This window comes from Emydura macquarii, unplaced genomic scaffold, assembly GCF_026122565.2.
Source record: "Emydura macquarii macquarii isolate MOO-44397 ecotype Brisbane River unplaced genomic scaffold, CSIRO-AGI_Emac_v2 contig_1477, whole genome shotgun sequence".
NCBI lineage: Eukaryota > Metazoa > Chordata > Testudines > Chelidae > Emydura > Emydura macquarii.
In genome coordinates this window covers 81546-104460 of record NW_027131614.1, presented here as the reverse complement: position 1 = coordinate 104460, position 22915 = coordinate 81546, and the positions used below count along the sequence as shown (strand labels likewise).

The following is a 22915-nucleotide window of genomic DNA, read 5'->3' as shown; positions in this document are numbered from 1 at the left end:
TTAGTCCTGCACCTCCTTCAGTGCTCTTCATGCTGTCCATTTCTCATTCTTAATTCTCCCTTTGTCTTTTCCTCACACTCTTGAATTCATAGTTTCATTCATCCTGCCCCCTACTGTTGGAACTGTGACTCTGGTCCTGGACACCAACTGCTCTTTGTCTCTTCCTTCAAGTCCTGTCTTTGAAATCTACTTATTTCATCTAGCTTTCGGTCATCAATCTCCTAAAACTATTTCTTGTCCCAATCCTGACTTGTGCTTCACTCTTAAAATGTTTGGTTTGTATCAGCTCAGATTTGATTGTAAGGTCCTCAGTACAGCATTCTACATTTGTAATGCAGCATGTTCCATTGTGAAATGGTGCTATAGAATTAAATATTGCCACCCCTATGCCAAGTAGTAGCAGATGGCCTTGCAGAAATCAGTGACATGGAGCCTGGGTACAATCTTAGTGTTACTTGTTTATTTTACACGAATTGTAACAGGGATGAATTTAGCCCTGTGCTTATCTGAGACTTATTCCAACACACACTTTTGTGTGTGTATTTAGTATTTTGTATTTGTTTGTCACATGGTTTAGCTAAATACTGTTAAACTAAATCTTGGACAAAATGTGTTGGTCACTAAACTGCAAGCTCATATTACATCTGTATCATTTTATCCCAATCTCTTTGGCTTCCAATTTCATTTCTAATAAACTGTCACATCTACTTGCAGCCTACTTTCAAGATATGTCTTCTGAGTTAAATAGTCCCAAATGCCAGATCATGCATGTTGGAATGGTCTCTGGAGATTAAATAGATTAAAAGTTGAAGCTGGTGCTGAATGTGGTACTTTGCTTATTAAGTGGTGTATTACACCATTGCTCTGTAATTTGCACTGAGTGCCAGTAAATTTCTGGGGCAGTTCAAGATGTTGATTTTAATCTCTACCACTCTAAATTTTATCTATACAGAGAGGAAAGATCTACTACTAGAGCCCTCTTTAATCTAATAGGCACAAAAGCATAAGAAGATCCAGTGGCTTGAAGCTGAAGTCAGAAAAAAGGGAAACTGGAAATAAGATACAAATTGTTTAACAGCAAGGGTAATCAGCCACTGGAAAACATAGCCAAGGGATGTGGTAAATTCTTTTTTATTTAGTCTTTAAATGAAGACTGCATGTTTTTCTAGAAAGATGTTCTCCAGTTCAAGATCTTGAGTTGGATTCAAGAATTACTGGATAGAATTCTATGGTCTATTTTATGTAAGGGCTCTGGCCTTAAAATCTCTCTCAATCAATTATCAAGTATTTCCTCTTTGTGCAATAAATATACCTGAATCTGTGATCAGTGGAGGTACTTGAGCTGGAGCCTCATTTTATTCTTCATGAGGAACTTGATGCCCACCCAGGTCTGCTCCCACCCAGCATTGTTAGGTTTTGCAGCATGCCCAGAAAGTCATTTTCTTCTTTCTGGTATTTGAAGGCTGACCAGTATAGTGCATTTAAAGTGGGGGCTATGATGGCTTTTGTGGTATCATTAGGCTTTAGAGGGATAAAATTGCATTGTGACGCATGCCCTCCGAGACCCTATCTTGAGCTAACTATATTAACAAACAGGAAGAGCCAGATGCAAGGACATCCTGATATTTGACACATCTACCAAAACAACATTAAGGGGAGCTTTGTTACTTACTCCAATAGCGTATATTTATTTTTAATTCTATGTATAGATCAATCAGTGAGTGCAGCATATATTTTATATTGTAATATTTTTTTAAATATTATAAAGCTCCCAGAGTCAAAGGTTTCAGCTGAAAAAAATTGAAGTAAATTATTAATATGTTTTGTAGATACTTTCAAGTCCCCCATCGCCTTTTAAACCTCACCATGCTACATTTTATTTTGAATGACTGTAATTGTAATATATCTGCATACCACATATATGGTGTTTACTTCTGTAATAAATGTGTAACACACAGAAGTGGGGTAAAATACTGTTGTTTAGTTCCTGATCCTTGTGTTTGACATAGATCAGGGGAGCAACCTGAAACCTCAATAGATGAAATCTTTGTTTTGATTCTTATTGATTGCCTGCCAAGAATATTACTGTCACTGAATCTCATTGACTATCTGATCACACGTTCCTTATTCTATTTGGCTACTAAGGTTGATTTGTCATCTGGAGCCTATTGATTTTTGTGGAGGAGAGGGTCTTTCCCCCCCCCCCAGTATCAGTGACTGGGTGGGCATGTGTTGCTTCTTTCAACACATGTGCACTGTTAGTAGCATTCTGGACGTCTTTGTTTAGATGTCTTGTGTTCCTTCCGTAGGACCAACCCTCCAGAGTGGTTTTGATGTATAATGATAGTGCAGATGGTAAAGCTATTATGCTGATAGGTTGCCAGCCACTTTTTTTCATTTACAATGGGATAACTGGCTGATGTTCTTGTCATACTATATCTTCTGTTATAGTTTCCAGGTGTACAGACTCTTGTAGTTACTTCAGGATAAATGAAATTTGGCCCCAAAAACTTGTTATATGTTGACACTAATATTTTTGTACTTCCGTTCATGAGATCATGCAAGGCAATAAAACATAATGTGGCATGTTGTGATATTCTAACAATGGAAAATGTGGAATACTTGTAGGTCTGACAACTCACATGATTTTATTGAGAGTCTGATGATATTTGGTGTGTTTTCTTAAAACCCCAGCTGCTGGAATCGAGAATCTCATAAAGTACCTTAGCTTTCATTAAAAGGATAAAAATGAGGGCTAAAAAGTTGCAGAGAAAAACTTGGAAACATGAAGCAAGTGTACCCTGAAGGCTCAGAGAACAGAAGACAAATTAAAGGAGTCCCCAAAATATTACTACTTTAAAAATTCATGCATTTTTAAGCCAATCTCTTTACTTACAATTTTATTTTATCCTGACTCATAGTTTTTGAATTCTCAGGGTTGGCAGTATTGTGCTTGAATCTTTCTTGATCACACGCTTTGCTATTTCTACTGCCTTTTCTGTTAATTTGTTTGATTGTGCATTGTAAAGGTATGGGTGCTGTGTGCTTGAACTGATATATCAAAAATAATTGCCACAAGGAATCACTTTTGAATTCTGGGCAGTTATTTGTTTTAACTCATCTAAAATCCCACGGTGAGCTTACTGCAGTTAACAATGTTTTATTATGTGACTATTAATGTCTTGTGCAGCAATGTTAATATATATTTTAAAACTGAGTATCAGTCTACTCAGTAACATTTCCGTCTTAATTCAGATAGCGCCTTGCCAACTTTAAAACATGATATCTCCCAGCACTGCAGGGAAATAAACAGGAACTTTGTACAATTGAAGGGGTGGGGTTTTCCATCTTCCTAGTGAGACCTGGAAGATTCTACCACTTGAACCACCCATGATATCAAACAGTTAAAGCCATGGCTTTGATACAAAGTTATTTTTAGGACAGTTCTGGACGTATTTAAGAGCCACGTACAGTTGAGCTTATAGTAACTAAGGCATATTACTATTATTTGGAATAATCGAAATTCAAAATTTAAAGCTCTGTAAAACAATTCTAAAAAGTTTTCTGTAATATATATGGCATAGATAGAGTATATAGTGTGGTACAAAGGTTTTATTGACACTTGCTTGGAAGGACTCACATAATTTATGTTGATAAAGCATTTTTTACCACACTACACTCTTGGATTCCCTGTATATACCACATAGGCATCAGTAATATTGATGTGATAAATTTCAAAGTCACACAGAAAATACATTTATCGTGCACCATTGACTACCACACTGTCACTCTGATCACTAATCCTGGTGGGTCTGCTAGCATTCCAAACCGCTGAGAAGATTCAAACTGCAATTTTTGTCTTTTAAAACAAATCTCACATTAAAAAAAAATCATCCTTCCTTTTCCTCAAATTTAGAATTTTTCCCCCATACTCAGCCACAAAATTACATTGGCCCAAAACCCAGGATGGACAATATTCACTCCAGCATCAGTACCATGTTCTTGGTTTCTCTAGTAATCATAGAAGTACAGGACTGGGAGAAACCTCATGAGGTCATCTAGTCCAGTCCCTTGCCCTCAAAGTAGGACTATATAATAACTAGACCATTCCTGTTAGGTGTTTGTCTAACCTGTTCTTTAAAATCTCCAGTGATGGAGATTCCATAGCCTCCTTAGGCAACTTGTGCCAGTTGCTTAACTACCCTGACAGTTAAGAAGTGCCTAGTATCCAACCTAAATTTCCTTTGCTGCAGTTTCAGCCCATTGCTTCTTCTCATTAAACCTTTGAGGATAGGACCTTTTTTTCCCATCCTTTTCCTTGTAACAACCTTTTATGTGAAAACAGTTGTCCCCACCACAGTCCTCTCTTCTCCAGGCTAAACAATCCCAATTTTTTAAAAACTTTCCTCACAGGTCATGTTTTCTAGACTTTTAATAATAATTTTTGTTGCTCTCCTCTGGACTTTCTCCAATTTGTCCACATCTTTCCTGAAATGTGTTGCCCAGAGCTATACACAATGCTCCAGCTGAGGCCTTATCGGTGCGGAGTAGAGTGGAAGAATTATTAATTTTCATACCTTGCTTATAACACTGCTAATACATCCCAGAATGATGTTCACTTTTTTTGCAACAGTGTTACACTGACTCATATTTCCCTTGTGATCCACTGTAACCCCCAGATCTGTTTCCGCAGTACTCCTTCCTAGGCAGTCATCTCCCATTTTGTATGTGTGCAATTGATTGTTCCATCTTAAGTGGAATAATTTGCATTTATCCTTTATTGAATTTAATCCTGTTTTCTTCAGCCTATTCCTCCAGTTTGTCCAGATCATTTGGAATTTTAATCCTCCTCCAAAGCGCTTGCAACCCCTCCCAACTTGGTATCGTCTGCAAACTTCATAAGTGTACTCGCTGTGCCATTATCTAAATCATTTATGAAGATATTGAACAGAACCAGACCCAGGACCGATCCCTGCAGGACCCCCCTCAATATGCCTTTCCAGTTTAACTATGAACCACTAACTACTCTTTGGGGGATGATTTTCCAGCCAGTTATGCACCCACCTTTTAGTAGCTCCATCTAGGCTGTATTTCCCTAGTTTGTTTATGAGAAGATCATGTGAGGCAGTGTCAGAAGCCTTACTTAATGTACAAGGGCAGTGAGCTAAGGCTGCATTTGCAACCTTAACTGTCACTTGCTGACAGTGAAGTGTTTAAAAATGTAGCTTTGACATTCTTTTTACATGGCTTTTTATGGAGGAAAAATAAATGTTAGAGAGACTTATTTATCTCTGGTTTTCATTGTCATCTATGTATACCTTGCTTTCATGCATAGATAATAGAGAAGCAAAAAAGTGCCTGGATTATATTGTAATGTCAAATTAAAATAAACCTGTTAGCTGTTGTCTCTATCCTGCATTTCTCAAGCTATATAAATTTTAAGGATGCATTTCCTTCAGAATGTGTGCCTTTGGCAGCTGAAAGGTAGATGATCAAATTACATTTCTGGCAAGGAATATTTTAAATGAGATTTTATGCAATCCTTTTGTTTGTTGTCATTTGGTGTTAAGGTTGTTCTTAATTTTTTTAATCTAGCACAATCTACTCTGTCAATTTACCACCTTCAGGATCTGGAAATGGCTTCCCTACAGTTACTTTTGAGCAAGCTGTCAATTCTTCGGAGAACTAACTGATTTGTGGTCATCTTGTGTCTTAAGTACCAGTAGTACAACTCCATGTGCTAGAAAATTTCAATTATTGCTTCATTGAACTTCATGAATGACACTTCATTACTGAAACATATTCTAAGTCTTCTCTGAGTTTTTAAAAGAAAAAAATCCATTGGGAAAATAGAGAAATTATCTTAGAGATGTTCTTGTATTTATTATGAAATGAAATTCACCACTGGATACAGGAAAGGCAAAAGGCCTCTAGATTTACATGGGATTTGTATGTGTATGTAGGCGTTGCACTTGTTCTTCTACACAGGGTTGATTCATTATAATAACTCTTCAATAAATATGTGTACTATTTAGTATAACAGGGCCCTGATCCTGATGAATAATTGCAATATTTTATTATATATTACTGCTAATCAAGTTGCAATAATACTTAATATTCTTTTCTGAATTGCCCCACTTAGCTGGAGTAGCTTGTATTCCCAGCAACATTGTGCCATACAGAGGAACTACTACAATAATTGGCACTATCAGTTAAATCATACTCTAATAATTTTAAGACATGAATTAAAACAAATAGAAGGCCTTGTAAGACTTAGGATGTAAAGCACTCTGAAGTTTTACCACTGTTTGTATTTGCTTCAATATCTTTTACAAATTTACGAATGTAAAGTGTGAGGTTATGAAAAGGCTTTCTTTCCAAAGTATGAATGGATCCGCAGACACTTCTTTACACCAGAAGTATGCAGTTGACTTTCAGTAAAAGTTAATTTTAACCAAAAAGTGGTAAATATTGAGCCATTTTCTCATGTCAGCATTATGACATAAAATGCATGATAAATTCAGTCTGTATATTAAAAATGAAACTAGAGCCAACAAGCCACATGTCTTATCTAAACTACTCAAATTACATGAATAGTGCAGTGTCCCTTCCCCATCAGTTCATCTAATTGAGGGTTAAATCTTGCAGTGGTACATAATCATTTCCCCCCCCCCCTTTACATGTCCACTACAATCAATGTCAGTGACTTGCAGGTTTGGGGCAGGACCAGACCTGTCAGTCACTGGCACCAGGGGAATTACTCTACCTTCTGAAATTTTCCTCCAGTTTATTCTGCCTCCCCAGCAGCTGGCAATTCCCCCAGGCATCCCTCTTGCCAAGCTTTTCTGAGGGAACTCCCAAACTTCATTTCAAGCCACAAACCGTTCAAATCAATATTGCATCTATGTAGTTCCCAGGTGTATCCCTGGGCTGCATTTGCCTGTTGGGAAGCTCGCCTCCTCAGCTCTGTTTCCCTTTCTGAGGGTATGTCTACACTGAAAGTCACCACTGTCAGATTGACCTATCTGGATCAATTGAGTGGTCAGGGCAGACCCGCTCAGTCGATCCAGAAGTCAACGTAGTAAAACCACCCCCTCAAGTGGCAAAGCGCTGCATCTACAGGAATGCGGTTCCCGTCAGCGCAGTGCAGTGAAGATGCCATGCAGAACGGAAGCACAGCAGTTGACAATTGAGTAACTCCCATCAACTGCTGCCGAATCGCCCGGTAAGTGTAGACCAGGGCTGAGGCTGGTAACGTACTGGCTTCAGGAAGCCAGCTAAGCTGTAAAAAAAAGAGGCAAAAGTAAGGGCCTGGTCTCTTGCTTCACCATCTTACTGAGAGTCTCATTAAATAAATTGGTTGACTCAGCATGCAGTTCCCTCACAGCTCAATCTGTCTCAGTCAAACTCCTCCATGCAGGCAATTGGAAATTGACTGGCTGTGAGGCAGCCAGGCCCCCTCCCCAAAAGGATGACACACCCGACAAAAGATTTTGCCTGAGTCCCTATAGTTCAGGAGCAGTGGGGGCAAAAAACCTAGCTGGCTTCAAAACTTCAAGACTCACCAGCCAGACACCAAAGAAAGAATTCTCTTTACTAACGCAGAACCCACCCCATCTAACATCCCTTCACAGGCCATTGGCATATCTACCACCAGTAGTGAAAGATCAGTCAATTGCCAAACTAGGCTGTCCCATCAGATCATCCCCTCCATACATTTATCAAGCTCAATTTTGAAGCCAGCTAGGTTTTTTGCCCCTACTGCTCCCCTTGTCAGGCTATTCCAGAGTTTCACTGCTCTGATGGTTAGAAACATGCATCTAATTTCAAGTCTAAACTTCCTGATGGCCAGTTTATATCCATTAATTCTTGTGTCCATATTGGCGCTGAACTTAAATAATTCCTCTCCCTCCCTGGTATTTATCTCTCTGATGTATTTATAGATAGCGATCATATCTTCCCTCAACCTTCTTTTGGTTAGGCTAAATAATCCAAAATCTTTGAGTCTTCTCTCATAAGGCAGGTTTTCCATTCCACGGATCATCCTAGTAGCCCTTCTCTGCTCAGTTCCAGTTTGAATTCATCTTTCTTAAACATGGGGGACCAGAACTGCACACAGTATTCCAGATGAGGTCTCACCAGCACCTTGTATAATGATAATAACACCTCCCTATCTCTACTGGAAATATCTCGTCTGATGCATCCAAGAACCGCATTAGCTTTTTTCACAGCCAGATCACATTGGTGGCTCATAGTCATCCTGTGATCAACCAATATGCCTAGGTCCTTCTCCTCCTCTGTCACGTCCAACTGATGCATTCCCTAGCTTATAGCAGAAATTCTTGTTGTTAGTCCCTAAATCCATGACCGTGCACTTTCTACTATTAAATTTCATCCTATTTCTATTACTCCAATTTACAAGGTCATTCGATCTTCTTGTATGATAGCCTGATCCTTCTCTGTACTGCCAATACCTCCCAACTTTGTGTCATCAGTAAACTTTATTAGCATATTCCCATTTTTTTTTTTTTGCCAAGGTCAGTAATAAAAAGGTTAAATAAGACTGGTCCCAAGACTGATCTCTGAAGAACTCCACTCGTAACCTCCCTCCAGCATGACAGTTCACCTTTCAGTATGACATGTTGTAGTTTCCCCTTTAACCAGTTCCTTATCCACCTTTCAATTTTCATATTAATCAATATTCATATTAATATTAACTAATAATTCTCCATGTGGAACCCTATCAAATGCCTTACTGAAATCTAGGTAAACTAGATCCACTGCATTCCCTTTATCTAAAATGTCCGTTATCTTCACAAAAAAGGAGAGATCAGGTTGGTCTGGCACGATCTATCTTTTTTTAAAGCCATGTTGTATTTTGTCCCAATTACCGTTAACCTCAATGTCCTTAATTACTTTCTCGTTCAAATTTTTTTCCCAAGACCTTGCATACTACTGAGGTCAAACTAACAGGACTGTAGTTAGCTGGATCACTTTTTTTCCCTTTCTTAAACATAGGAACTATAGTAGCAATTCTCCAGTCATACGGTACAACCCCTGAGTATACAGATTCATTAAAAATCCTTGCTAATGGGATTGCAATTTCATGTTAGTTCCTTTCATATTCTTGGATGGAGATTATCCCCTCTCACTCCCCGATTTAGTCCCATTAAGATGATCGAGTTTGGCTTTTGCCTCGGATGTGGTAATTTTTACCTCCATGTCCTCATTCACTACCCTACCACTATCCCCAAGCTCATCATTAGCCTCATTCTGTTGCAGGTTGCCATGCCATACCACCACCTACTCCTCCCCCCAGCAGATAACCAGGAATGAGAGAGGCAGCAGTCCACATGTGGAATAATCTTGTCAGTCAGTAAGAGGCCTCTTGGCACTTTCTTTCCATTCACCCAGAATTCTATTTTATAAGGACAGAAGTTTCCTTAATATGCACTGTAGGATGTAATATGTAGAAGGTATATTTTAGGTGTTGGGACATGTGACAAGTGCCTGCTTGCAAGGAAAGAGAACAACAAGGTAAAAAGTTGAGGACAGCAAACTGATCAGATAAACAACTTGGTTAGCAACCTAATCAGGTACATATCTGAGTTAGCAAACCAATCTTAGTGTTAGGCAGAAAAGTGTTTATACAATATATAAAAAATAACTTTGTAATAATATATTTAAGGCGAGCACCTGAATGTTGGGGGGAGGGAGGTGTTTGCATTTAACCTTATTCTGTGTCCTGTTTCAGTGAACACTGAAGTGATCACTGAAGCAGAAAATAAACAACATACTTCTTCAGCTCAAGAATCTGTCTGTGACCCTGTGTGTTCTACGTAATGGGGGAAACAACCGGTCAACATGCACCAATAAAAGTTTTAACCTGGTATCACTACTGTAGATAATTGTGTCTATTTTCTTGGTGATCTGAGACCTGGCATTTACATCGGGGGGAGATTTTCAACTGAAAAGTGGCCTCCTCCCTATACAGACCCTTCACAGGTGGCCAAATCTAGGGTAAAGTTCTCTCAGGCCACTCCTGTGGGTATGAAAACTGTCAGGTGGCATCAGGCCAACAAAAAGAAACAAACAAATCTGAACTTCTGACACTCTAAGTTCCTCTGTATACATTCACAAGTAAAGATAACAAGGGTGGACAGTATTTCAACTATCGTTCTTCTCAACATAAACATCATATGGCCTGAAGGTTTTTCCATGGGGGAAAAAAAAAGAGCAGGGAGGGACTGAAATTAAAATTTGTTTCATGCAATTATATGGAGCTTGACCCTTGGGATTGGAGGCTCAAATATATTAGTTCCCATATTATTATATATATATATATATACACACACAAATGATATTATATCATATTAGTGATACAATGGGAAATTTTACAGAAGATGACATTATGCAGAACCATCAAAAAGGTGAATTTACAATCCTGACTCTTGACTGGCACTATAGAGAGGAATACATATCACATAACAAATTGAAGCAATCCTTGAAGGGCAACAGTAGAAAATACCTCTGCAAGAGGTAGCTAGAATAAGTGCAGGGTATGTAGCTGCCTTCTGTTGCTTCACAGCTATTTGCAGGTCTCCTAGCCTAGCTGGAGTTAGATCCCCAACTGACGCCAGGCTCTTTTCAAAAACGAGAGTCCTGTAGCACTTTAAATCTAACAAATTTAATTTCTGCAGGCATAAACTTTCATGGGCTGTAACCCACTTCATTAGATGTAAGGAATAGAAATCAGAGAGGAGGTGTGTGTATATATATATATATACATCTAAGGGTAAGGAACACCAATGGGGAATTTAGGTATGAGCAAAGTCCATTCAGTTAGAGTAGTTGAGGCCTATTCACAACCATTGATTAGGAGGTGATAATGTGTGAACAGTGACAATTACTTCTTGGAATGAGATAACCATTCCAAGTCCATATTTAGACCGAGTTTAATTGTGTTAAGTTTGCATATGAGTTCCAATTCTGCAGTTTCTCTTTGAAGTCTGTTTTTGAAGTTTTTTTGTAGAAGTATAGCAACTTTCAAGTCAGCCACAGAGTGTCCTGGGAGATTGAAGTGCTCTCCGACTGGTTTATGGATGTTACCATCTTTTATGTCTGATTTGTGTCCATTTATTCTTTTGCGTAGTGACAGTCCGGTTTGGCCAATGTACATGGCAGAGGGGCATTCCTGGAACATGATGGCATATATTATATTAGTAGATGTGCAGGTGAATGAGCTCCTTATGGTGTGGTTGATGTGGTTAGGACCTATGATGGTGTCACTAGAGTCAATGTGTGGGCAAAGCTGGCAACGAGGTTTTTTGCAGGGGTATGTTCCTGGGTTAGTGTTCTTCTTGTATGGTGTACAGTTGCTGGTGAATATTTGCTTCAGGTTGGGGGGCTGTCTGTAGGCAAGGATAGGTCTGCCTCCCACAGCTTGAACGAGTGAGGGATCATCTGCTAGGATGGGTTGTAGATCCTTAATGATGTGTTGCAGAGATTTTAGTTGGGGGCTGTAGGTGATGGCCAGTGGTGTTCTGTTGTTTTCTTTGTTGGGTCTGTCCTGTAGCAGGTGACTTCTGGGTACCCATCTGGCTCTGTCAATTTGTTTCTTCACCTTTCCACTGGGTATTGTAGTTTTAAGAATGTTTTATGGAGATCCTGTAGGTGTTTGTCTCTGTCTGAGGGATCGGAGCAAATCCGGTTGTATCTTAAGGCTTGGCTGTAGACAATGGATCATGTAATGTGTCCAGGGTGGAAGCTGGAGGCATGAAGATATGTATTGCGGTCAGTTGGTTCTTGGTATAGGGTGGTATTAAAGTGACCATCCTTTATTTGTATTGTAGTGTCCAGGAAGTGGATTTCTTTTCAGTTTGGGAGCAAAAGGGCTACTTCTAGCTTTGATTAAATGAAGTGACTAGTCATTGTCCAGAGAGGGAACCCTATGAAATGGTGCAAGAATTTTAGGAACAGCTTTGTCCCATTCCCAGTCTCAGCAACCCATGAAGAGGCCACAGCATGAATGAAATCATCCATTGTCTGCATTAGATTGGAGCACTGCAGCCATTCCTCATCCTATTTCTAGCTTCAGGAAACTGGGGCCGAGCAGTGCAGGTCCCTGCCTGAAACAGCTAAATAAGTTGCTAATGGAGATTTGACATTTAAGCACTCTGATTTTACCATCCTCAGACAATTCTTATGTAGTGCAGATGGATGGCAGCTTTTTTTCTTCTCCAAACTTCAGTCATTACTATTCGATCTTGTGTGTGCTCCCAGGGCCTCTCTCCAAAATCAGGGTAGTAATAATATTGGCTTTATAGAAGAAGCAAATTTACTTCTCTCTTGGGACAATATTTCTAATCAGGGTTTTGTAGAAAGAGAAAGCTGAAGTAAACACAGAGTGATACGGTTTCTGGAGTATCTTAGATTCAGGACAAACACAGACACATGGTGTCACCACAGCTCAGTCATAGGCCTGGGCTAAGACCAGAAGAATGTTAACATACAAAGATGGCTATATTGGATAACAAGTGGTATTACAGGACAAAAAAAAGTTCTTACTGGACCCCGTTGAGAATTCTGATTTTATACATAGGGATGCTTCAATGAGCTAGAGCTCATATGATACCTGTCTGGTAATTCTGGGCATCTCACTGTATGCATCGCACTCTACCTCGTTTGTTGGCAGAGATCTAGCTCCATTTGTGTATCCTCCATTCACACAACTGGGGATCCTCTGGCAGAGAATCAGATTTTTTGAAGGGATCCAACCACAATAGTTCAGAGAATGGGTACTAGAAAAGGACAGATCATCCACTATCTGGCACATAATGATTCAGATGAGGTATCAGCGTGTGGCCCCATTCATGGATAGCAGACCTGTTCTCTTCAGGACAGTCAGTGTCTTTTCATAATAAATAGGAAGAACTTGATCAGCCTTACCACAGAGAGGAACTGTCCTGTCTTGGGGGTAACAAAGTTTCCTGGAACCTCATTCTGCTTCTTAACAGCACTAATCAGTTTATATTTGCTGCCCATTAGAGTAGGCCTCCCAATAGCTATGATATTGTCAGATGACATTTTTATTTGAAGTTCGGAGCTTTCTCTAATGAGACCTAGAGAGACAAGGTGGGTAAGGTGATGTCTTTTATTGAACCAACTTCTGTTGGTGGAGAGAGAGGAGCTTTCAATGTACATAGAGCTCCTCTTCAGGTCTGGGAATGTATTCAGGATGCCACAGCTAAATATGAGATCAAACAGATAATATAGCACAATGAGACCTAGTATTCTATTTCTAATTCAAACAGGTAGTCCTCACCATTGTGATAGCATTCATTCCCTCAGCAAAATCAAGACATAGTCTTCCTTCAGTTAAACATCAAAATTCAGTCCTTAGGAGCACTGACATCCATGATGAGATACCTCACGTCCCATGTACTTATATTTGCCAGAAGGACATTAGTTCACCAAATTCTGCATATTTCATCCAGTCTCAGCCAATGTTATTTCCCTTCTTCTTGCAAAAGTCTTCTCTGCACCTTAGTGCCCAGGTGAAAATGGAGATATTCCTCATTTTTTATTTCTATATTTGAATGATGATCCTAATTTCCCACCCTGGAAGCAAGCTGCTATAAAAATTTCATTGTAATGGATCTGTAGACAAGAAGAGGAATAATTATCTGTGCTTACCTGAAAATTTCATTTCTTCAAGTAGTAAGGTACACAGAGCTGGCCCACTCTAACTCTAATGGATCATCCAGAATAGAGATGGACACTGAAACCCAAGGATTTGGGTTTGTTGTTGTTAGCTAAAATTTACTATGCTCTGCAGGGAGAAAGCTGTACTTTCCCCTCCAAGTCTATTTAACAATCTGTAATATAAAAGAGTAGATTTGAAATTATTCTGGCTACTACTCACAACTCAACCTCCTTGGCATCTGTGTAGCAATGTGGACAAATCCAGCTTTCTGAACTACATTCGTAGCTATTGACAGGCAGCTCTGATTTCTTTCTCCAATCAGATCACACTTGCTTGGTCTTTACTAGTGGTTTCTTCTGTGACGCAAGATCTTTCCTCTTTAGAGGTCCACAAAGTTCAATTCTAAGTCTTCTGGGTATTTTTTTCCGTCTGCTTTTCCCCTCTATCCTTTTGATCATTTTATCTGTATGTTTAATACGGCCATTGTAGATTTCATTAGAATTCATTTTATGCCAGTGACTCTAATCTGTTTTTATAATCTTTTGATACATTTAAGGCCACCTCTGTCTTTATCTTTGTGACACTGGACCAGAAAGGGTTATGTCTAGCAGGTTGAAATAAATCAAAATCGACCTTTAAGGACATGTTTAAAAGTATTGAAATGGTAATTTGAGCCATTCCTTGTAAATAGTATCATATAGGCTAGAGCCTTGAAATGCAAGTGTATTGTTGGTTTACCTATATGTGGTTTACCTATATCTTGATATGGTTTACCTATATCTTGTTAGAAGTTAACAATGTAGATAAACTCTTTTGGTGTCTATTACTATTGTTCTATTGATTCAAAGATCAAAATGGAATATTAACATTTAGATTAACCATGGATGTAATAACATCATTTGTCTGTATTTCTCTTTTGAGATTTAAGTAAATTAGCTATTAACTGTGCTAATGTAGCTAGTTATTGGTGGGCATAGAAAATAGGAAATGTTACTTCAAAGCCACAACTGATTATCTATTATGCCTAAGGATTACCTGCTGTGATGTCTGCTGCCAAGTGACTGTCATAACTTGCTAAAAGACTATAAAAGAAGCTTTGGACCCAATCCTGTTTGTTTTAGGACTGCTTGGATTTCATCAGGGAGATTCAAGTCACCAACCTAAGGTCCTGGTCATGAGATTGGCTCATCCTTCTGTTTCTTATGGACGAAATTATACAGACTCTGTAGGTCTTCATTTCCTTCTTAATTTCTCTGGACTGGATTTCTAACAAAGATGCTCTAAACAAGAACTGATGACCGCCAAGCTGTTTGGGTAACTTCCAGAGACTCTGGTGAATTAAGAACTTTGCAACTCAGTTATCAACTCTACTTTGGAACTGACTTATGGCCTTTATTTTCATCTGTATGTATATGACCTTTTAACTGATACTCTTTTTTTATATAAATATTATTTAGTTAATAAGCATTGGCTTTAAACATGTATTTGGGTAAGATCTGAAATATTAATTGACCTGGTTGGTAGTGTGTTCAGTCCTTTGGGATTGATAGAGCTTGTTTTACATATCGTGAATAAAGATGTTCAGTAATCACCATCATATTTGACTTGGCTGTCTGGGTGGAAGCCAGAGGGCTGGATGGTTTTAAGGAAACTGTGTTCTTGTCTTTTGAATAAACGGAGAGGTGCTCAGAAGCTGTTTGTTGCTAGCTTGGTATATCTTATGGAAGAAAAACCACCAGCACGGGTGTCTGCCTCCCCCATTCTTTGCAGGTTTGCCCTGTTTAAGCTATCTCAGCGTGGCTCCCATAGAGGCCAACATCACAATCTTATTGGCTGGTTTTCACTAGTAAACTTGGGACTTGGTTTCATCTTCCTTTAGCTAAGTTTCCTGAAGACAAAAGTGTCTCTTTCATTCAAGAGGAGGAAAGTCTTAAACAGAATTCCATCTCCTCTACCTCCCTTCCTGACTCAGATCTTAACTTTGTCTCCATTCTCCATAAGCTTAGTAATGTATGTTACCCTGTCTATTTTATCTAATCTATCCAATCTATGTTTTAACTGTGTTCATCAGCATAGGATCTAAGAACCTTGCAAACTTTAAAAGAAATATGTCCTCAATTTCTCTCACTTTCCATCCTTCAGAGGAGGAGTGCTTTACTTTTGGAGTTTTTAAAATGTGTGGTTAGTGTGGAATAGCTAAGTCAAAAAAGTGTATTTTACACTTTGTTATGCTTCCAGGAATTCCAATGAACTCTGGGAGTGAGGTTCACAGTTGCAGGCCAGCGGCTAAGAAAGCTTTGTCTCTTGGGCTGCTATTCTCTCTTTTATGGTTGACGGTTCCATTGTTCCAGTGGGATGTAGCTGCTGAAAGCAGTCGTGGTGGTTGAGGAAGAAGCAGTCCCTTACTTAGGTTGGGCCATTTACAGGGAGTGGGGGGGAGGTGGGTTCTGAAGATCAGGATGGAAGCCTTGAATATGGATTTTTTTTCAATAGGGAACCAGTGTAAGAAGCAGAGTATGTGGACAGGCTGATGTGATTTCACTGGTCTGTGTTGCTAAGTACTATAAATGGGCTGTTTTTTGAATAAATTAGAGTCTTTTTGCAGTCAGCAACTTTATCTCTGCATTTCAGTAATCAAAATTAGATGTAATAAATGCCTAGATCATTGTGGCCCTGTCAGAGTCCAACAGGATGAAGTGGAACTAGCTGATATAAAAGCAGGCACAGATATAAGAGAGGTCTGTTTGACCTTCATCAACTTTCTGCAAATTTGTCACCACCTTGGCACTATTTTCCATGTATGCCATTGTCTCAGGTCCTCTTCTGATGCAATCTTCATCCCTCTTATCTCTCAGCTTCACAAATGTAAGTTTCCTTGATTGTGGGTTCCCAAGTCCCAGTTTTCCAGACTCCATCACGAGCAGAATTTTGCTATTCAGCTTCTTACAGATATAAACAAGAATGAATCTATTGCTCCTGGTTCTCAAATAACTACACCGGTTCCCTATTTATTTCAAGATCCAGTTTCAAACTGATCTCCTTGTTTTTAAAACCTTATATTACTCCAGCCTATCACAGATTTTTGTTTTGCATTATTCCTCTGTCCCTTAACAATCTCAATACGCTTGGTCTTAAAACCTTTTCCTCTTCAACTCTTGTTGTGTGAATCAGGCTTTTCCTGTATCTGTCCCACTCAATGACTCACCTTATTGACCCTCCATCTCAGTTGAAAGAATGTCTCTTCTCTATTATTTACCAATGTTGAATTAATTCTGTATTTATATAACATTACTCTGTACTTAGACTATAAGCTGTTTCGGAGACTGTAAGTCTGTTTGTTCTGTTTGCACAGGAGGTCCTAGTCCATGATTAGATGCTATGATAATTAAAATAATAATACAACATTTGGGATAAAGAAAGCCATTCTACGTTGTAAAATTCTACTGCTTTGTGTTAATCTTCCATAGGTTACATTGTTGAGGACTGTTGTCTTTGTTCACCCGTTTTGTTATATCTACTCTAATGTCTTAATAGGCTTCCTGTATTTCAGCAACCCATAATGCACAGATAGTTAAAGTTAGCGTCTAACAAATGCCTTATTAATGTACTGCTGCAGTTTCATATATTTTTGTTTTCATTCTTTCTGCTAAGTCACTCCAGTGCGTAATGTTTTCAAAAGTACCTAAGGGACTAAGGATCCAACGTCCCAAGTACAAAAGTGACTTTGGCACTCGGAAGCTTATGCCCCTTTGACTTTCAGTGACCTATAGGCTCCTAAGTGGCTAACTCACTTCTGAAATAGAGCTTAGGCTCCTAAGTCATGTATACAGTTTTGAAAATGTACCCTGTATCTTGTTTGCCTCATGACTAAATTCATATCCTGTTACTTTTAATATGTGCCTTTAACAAATGTCGAAATTAATAGGAGTGAGCCATTTAAGTATTTTTTAAATAAAAAACAAAAGCCAGAACCTATAGCATAAAGTATTAAAAAAACATGCAACCCCTGTTGTAAGCTTGATGCTGAAATTGTTGAAGTGTTCCATGCTTATACTTACTTTGCAAATTCAAATGCACTATATATAAAAATATTCTTTTTGAAAAAAAAAAATTCCATGATGTCCCGAGCAAATACAATATAATATCTAAAACCCATGTTTGAATTTGAGGTCCAATAATACTTAGGATGCACTAACTCTGACACCTATTAAAGTATCAAGCTCAGTACAGGTTCTTTCATCCTTCATACCACCACTGGCAAATTTGCCCTGCATGCACTCACTACATATCAAATTAAAAGGCATGAACATAAATATCAGCTAGCACATTTTTTTTTAGAAATGTATATCACTCTCAGATGTCCTCCTGTATTTCACTGAATTTTAAAATAATAAATAATATTAACTCACTGCCTCATATATTTCTGGAAAAAATATATTGCTCTTAACGATTTGACAAAGAAACCTAATTGTCAACTTAGAAAGAGCAATTCTCATCCATCAAATATTTTTCATATTTTATTATTTTTATCTTAGAACATAGGGCTAATCGTTTTTTACAGAAGGTTAGTGCTCATCCAATTTCATGGACTTATTGGTTCATATCACAGATGTAAAAAATGCAAGTGTTGGTTATTTCATCTATTCTAAAAATACAGACTACTGCAGGACAGAGTAATGGCATTTGACTTATCTTTCAAGCACAAATATAACTTGAAGACCACTGGTGCATTTTAAGAAAAAAAGTGCTAATTTCTCATGTAAAACACCAACCTTATTACAGTCTTCTCTCAACTGCAGTCCTTCTGAATAGAGATTGGTACCAAGTTCTAATATTCTTTTCTTTCAATAATTAAAATGTTATATGCAGAACCACTGAAGTTTTCCTAGCTATTGATAGCTGAAATAGGGCCAGTTTGGATACTCTTGTTCCAGTTTACTACACTGTGACTACTTTGGAACAAGGTACAATTCAACATGAGATTTTCTCAGAATCTGCTCCATAAGAGTAGGAAAGCTCTGGGCACTGGTAATGGGTTAAAGAACCTTTTATCTGTACTCACAGGTTCAAATACAGGCCGAGTGAGTGGTTAAACTTTGGATAACTATTAGGTGACTTATGCAAAATAAGCTGGTTGTCTCAGTACAATTTTTAACATGAATCTCACTAATTTTTAGATCCAGAATTAAGAAACAGTTGTGCACCTTAGCTTTCCTCTAGTAATTAATGCCCATCACAACTGTGGGATGGGAGAGGAGAAAATACCATTTGGCAATGAACACCCTATTTTATTTTCTTGTTATTCTTACTTAGATACTTCAGTGATAATTGTAGTATAAATAGAGACATGAAGATAGCCAGTATATTATATATCTATGTGAGTACATGTTCATATGATGTCTTCTTCTGGTGTCTGGTTTACAGATAGGGTAAGGGACCAACTGTTATAGTAGCTGAAGCAGAATGATAGAGGCACAAATGTACTTCCATTATTACTTAGTTCAGGCCAGGATTTAGGGAGACCATGTGTAATAATATTAGGTATAGAATATGCTGACCCTCCAAAGATCATTATCTTGTGGTGGAGGAGCTTGCATGTTCCGATGAACACCAGAGCTGTGTCGTCAGGAGCTTAGTGCTCTGGTAGGGTCACCCTAGGTGAACAGACCCTCAGGAAGGCCCAAAAATGACCACATGAACCTTGCCTAGGTTAGGGATATCAGGACCCACATCTGGAGCCAGACCTGGGGGTGATATTAGGTGAGTGTCTGGTGGCTGGGCCACCCAGGTAATCCAGATGATCTCAGGCTGAAAAGGCGAAGTGGATCTGCTTTGTGGGCCCACCACCCACAAGGTGAAGAATGAGGGCCAGGTGCGATGCCAGAATGGCAGCTAGAGGGATCGACCATGACAGACTGATCCTCCACAATGGAAACTTGCTCTAGGAATGTGGAACACCACTTTGCTGGCAGGGAAAAAGACAGAGCTGGTGGAAGAAGTGGAAAGGTACCAGCTAGGTACAATTGGCTGCACCTCCACACATACCAGGGGCTCTGGAAACAAACTTCTCAACCGAGGGTGGCCCCACGTGAGAGACCCCGGGCAGGCGTGGGGATACTCACAAGTCCCCAGCTAGGTGTTGTGCAGTTGGAGTTTGTTCCAGTAGACAAGAAGGTCACTTTAATGAGACTACCGGTCTCAAACAGGAAAACTCTGACCACTGCATGTGTTTACATGCCTAACAGCGTTTCAGAATACTCGGCCATTTTAGAGATGGTGGGATGGGTGCTCGATAGAGTGCCACTTACTGACTCTATCATTCTACTGGGGGACTTCAGCACCCCATCTGGGGAATGATACATGGAGAGGAGTGATTGGGAAGAAGAGCCTAGTTGATCTGGACCTGAAAGGTGAGCTGTTAATTGACTTTTATGCTAGTCATGGATTGTCCATAATGAACAACATGTTTGAACACAACATTGCTCATAAATGTGCCTGGTACCAGAACACCTTGGGCCAAAGATCGACGATCAACTTTAGACCTAAGATTGTTGTTCTGGACACCCGAGTGAAGAGAGGAGCAGAGCTATCAACCAGTCACTACTTGTTGGTGAGTTGGATTTGACGCATGGGATGCCAGCCGGATAGACACAGGAGGCCCAAACCATCAGTGTGGGTTACTTGGGAACATCTGGTCAAGGACACTATGAGGAAAGACTTCAATTCCCACTTCTGGAAGAATTTCGCCTGCATTCTGGGTGAGATTGTGGACCTTGAGGCTGAGTGGACCATGTTTAGGGCCTCAGTCATTGAGGCAGCAACAAAAAGCTGTGGCCTGAAGGCAGTTGGTGCCTGTCATGGTGGCAATTCTAGGACCCATTGGTGGACACCAGTGGTGAGGGAAGCTGTCAAAGTGAACAAGGAGGCCTTCTGAGAAATGTTCATGAATTGGACTCCTAATATGACTGAGAGGTACCAGCTAGCTAGGAGGGCTATGGCTGTGATGGTCACTGAAGTGAAATCCTGGGCCTGAAAGGAGTTTGGAAGGACCACGGAGAACGACTACCAGATGGCCTCAAAGGTGTTCTGGCAAACCATTTGTCACCTTAGGAGGGGTTGCCAGAATGTTGCCCAGGCTGTTCTCAGCAAGGGTTGTGAAATGCTGACCGCAACTGAGAAGATTGTTGAGAGGTGAAAGGTCCATTAACCTGATGGACATGCCCTCCTTTCAGGAGGCAGTGCCAGAAATCCCAGATAGGATCGGATTTATTTCACATACGGATTTATACAGATTTATATGGATTTATTTTGCATATGGATTTATTCCACATACGGAAGGACCAGCCATCCAGAAATCTGTGACTGATTCACCCAAAAACTGCCTCAGATTTGTGGGGTAACTATCAAGTTTTGGGGGTACTTTAACCACCTATTGTATTTGTATGTGCTTAAGACTAATAAGTGAAGACTTCCAGTAAAAGTGATTCTGATGGGAATTGCTAGAGATCAATGAAGTAAAGTTTTAAGTTAAAAGCATTTGGTTTTGATTTGTCTGTATCTAGCCATATCCAGATGGAGGTACTATATTTCCTTTGGTTTATTTCCTGATACCGACTTGAGGAGACTAAAAGTTACTGGATCAAGGAACTCTGGGTAGCAGAGAAGTCTTATGACTATGTTCCCCAAGATGTCCTGTGTGAAGTTCTGTGGGAGTATGAGATAGCATGCAGCAGTGGCACTGGCATCTGTTCCCTCTATTCCCAGAGTGAGAGTTGTGTCTTCATTCTTGGCATTAAGTCAAGTTCATTCAACAGTGGACGTTGGACTCTGCCAAGGGTGCGTCCTATCCCCACTCCTCTTCCTGATCTTCATGGATAGGATATCAAGGCGCTGCTGAGTTGGAGAGTGTATCCGGTACAGGACTTGGAGGTGGCATCTCTGCTGTTTGGAGATGATGATGTCCTCCTTGCTTCTTCAGATTGGGACACGCACACTCGAACATTTCACTGCCAAATGTGAAGCATCTGGGATGAGAATCAGCACCTCCAAATCAGAGGTCATGGTTCTTTCCCAAAATAATGTGGAGTGTTCTCTCCAGGTGAAGGGGGAACAGCTGCCCTTAATGGAAGAGTTTAAATGTTTTAGGGTCTTGTTCACGAGTGATGGTAGGCGGGAGTATGAGATTAACTGGCAGATTAGTGTGGCAGTGGCAGTGATGTGGGCACTGTACTGATCCGCGGTGGTGAAGTAGGAGCTAAGTTTTCGGACTAAGCTCTCGGTTTACAGATCAATCCACATCCCCATCATCACTTCTGGACATAAACTTTGGGTAACGACCAAAAGGATGAGATCACGGGTACAAGTGGCAGAAATAAGGTTTCTCCATAGGGTGGCTGGGCTGGCTCTCTGAGATAGGGTGAAGGGCTCAGCTATTCAGGAGAACCTTGGAGTAGAGATGCAACTCCTCTGGATCAAGAGGAGTCATTTGATCTGGTTTGGGCACGCGATGCCCCCTAGTAGGCTTCTTTTGGAAGTAGATTGGGCATATACTACTGGGAGGAGGCCCTGAGGCCAACCCAGGACACGCTTGAGGGATTATTTCTCCTGACTGCCTGGGAACATCTGGGAATCCCCCAGGAGGTGCTGGAACCTGTTGCAGAAGAAAGGGAGGTCTGGTCCCCCCTACTCTCCATGCTTCCACTGCAACCCTCACCAGGAAATGCAGCATAAAGGAAAAGAAGAAGAGGCAGGATATACCGATTAGGTCTGGGAGTGACTGAGTCACAGAACCACATGCTGTATCTGTGTCTACTGATCTCAATAAAGAGTCCTCATTATATTAATTACAACCACGTCTTCCCCCTTGTGTATCACAAGAGACAGTACAATAGATAGATAGACAGACAGGCTTCCACATAAGAACAGTCATCAATACAAATAGTACTATCTAGGACCATTGCCTGTGGTTTTGGCAGACAGGTCAAAGACTAAATGAGCATGGACCCTGAACTACTCTCCTTCCTGTAGGTAGTCTCACCAAACTATGGTTAAGGCAACTTTGTGAAGAAGAATCTGTCTGTTATAAAGATAAATTGAAAACAAAAATCAGTCTTCAGGTCTGTCAGTCTGCTACTTCTCAACAACCCCAAACTCACTTTAAAAATGTTTGATAATTTACATAAGTTTACATATGTCATATAAAATTTACAT

At 39.8% G+C, this 22915-nt stretch overlaps 1 long non-coding RNA gene across 2 annotated transcripts in view; it reads left to right on the top strand.

Annotated features, from left to right (window-relative positions):
- LOC137156782 (uncharacterized) overlaps positions 1–22915 on the top strand; it is a 119085-nt gene that overhangs the window by 33622 nt on the left and 62548 nt on the right. Inside the window, exon 4 of one of the 2 annotated variants that reach the window (XR_010920885.1) lies at positions 5596–6487. The exons of the other annotated variant lie outside the window; for it this stretch is intronic. This is a non-coding gene — a long non-coding RNA (uncharacterized lncRNA). Of the gene's footprint in view, positions 1–5595; positions 6488–22915 lie in introns of those variants that run through there. 2 annotated transcript variants of the gene reach the window in all.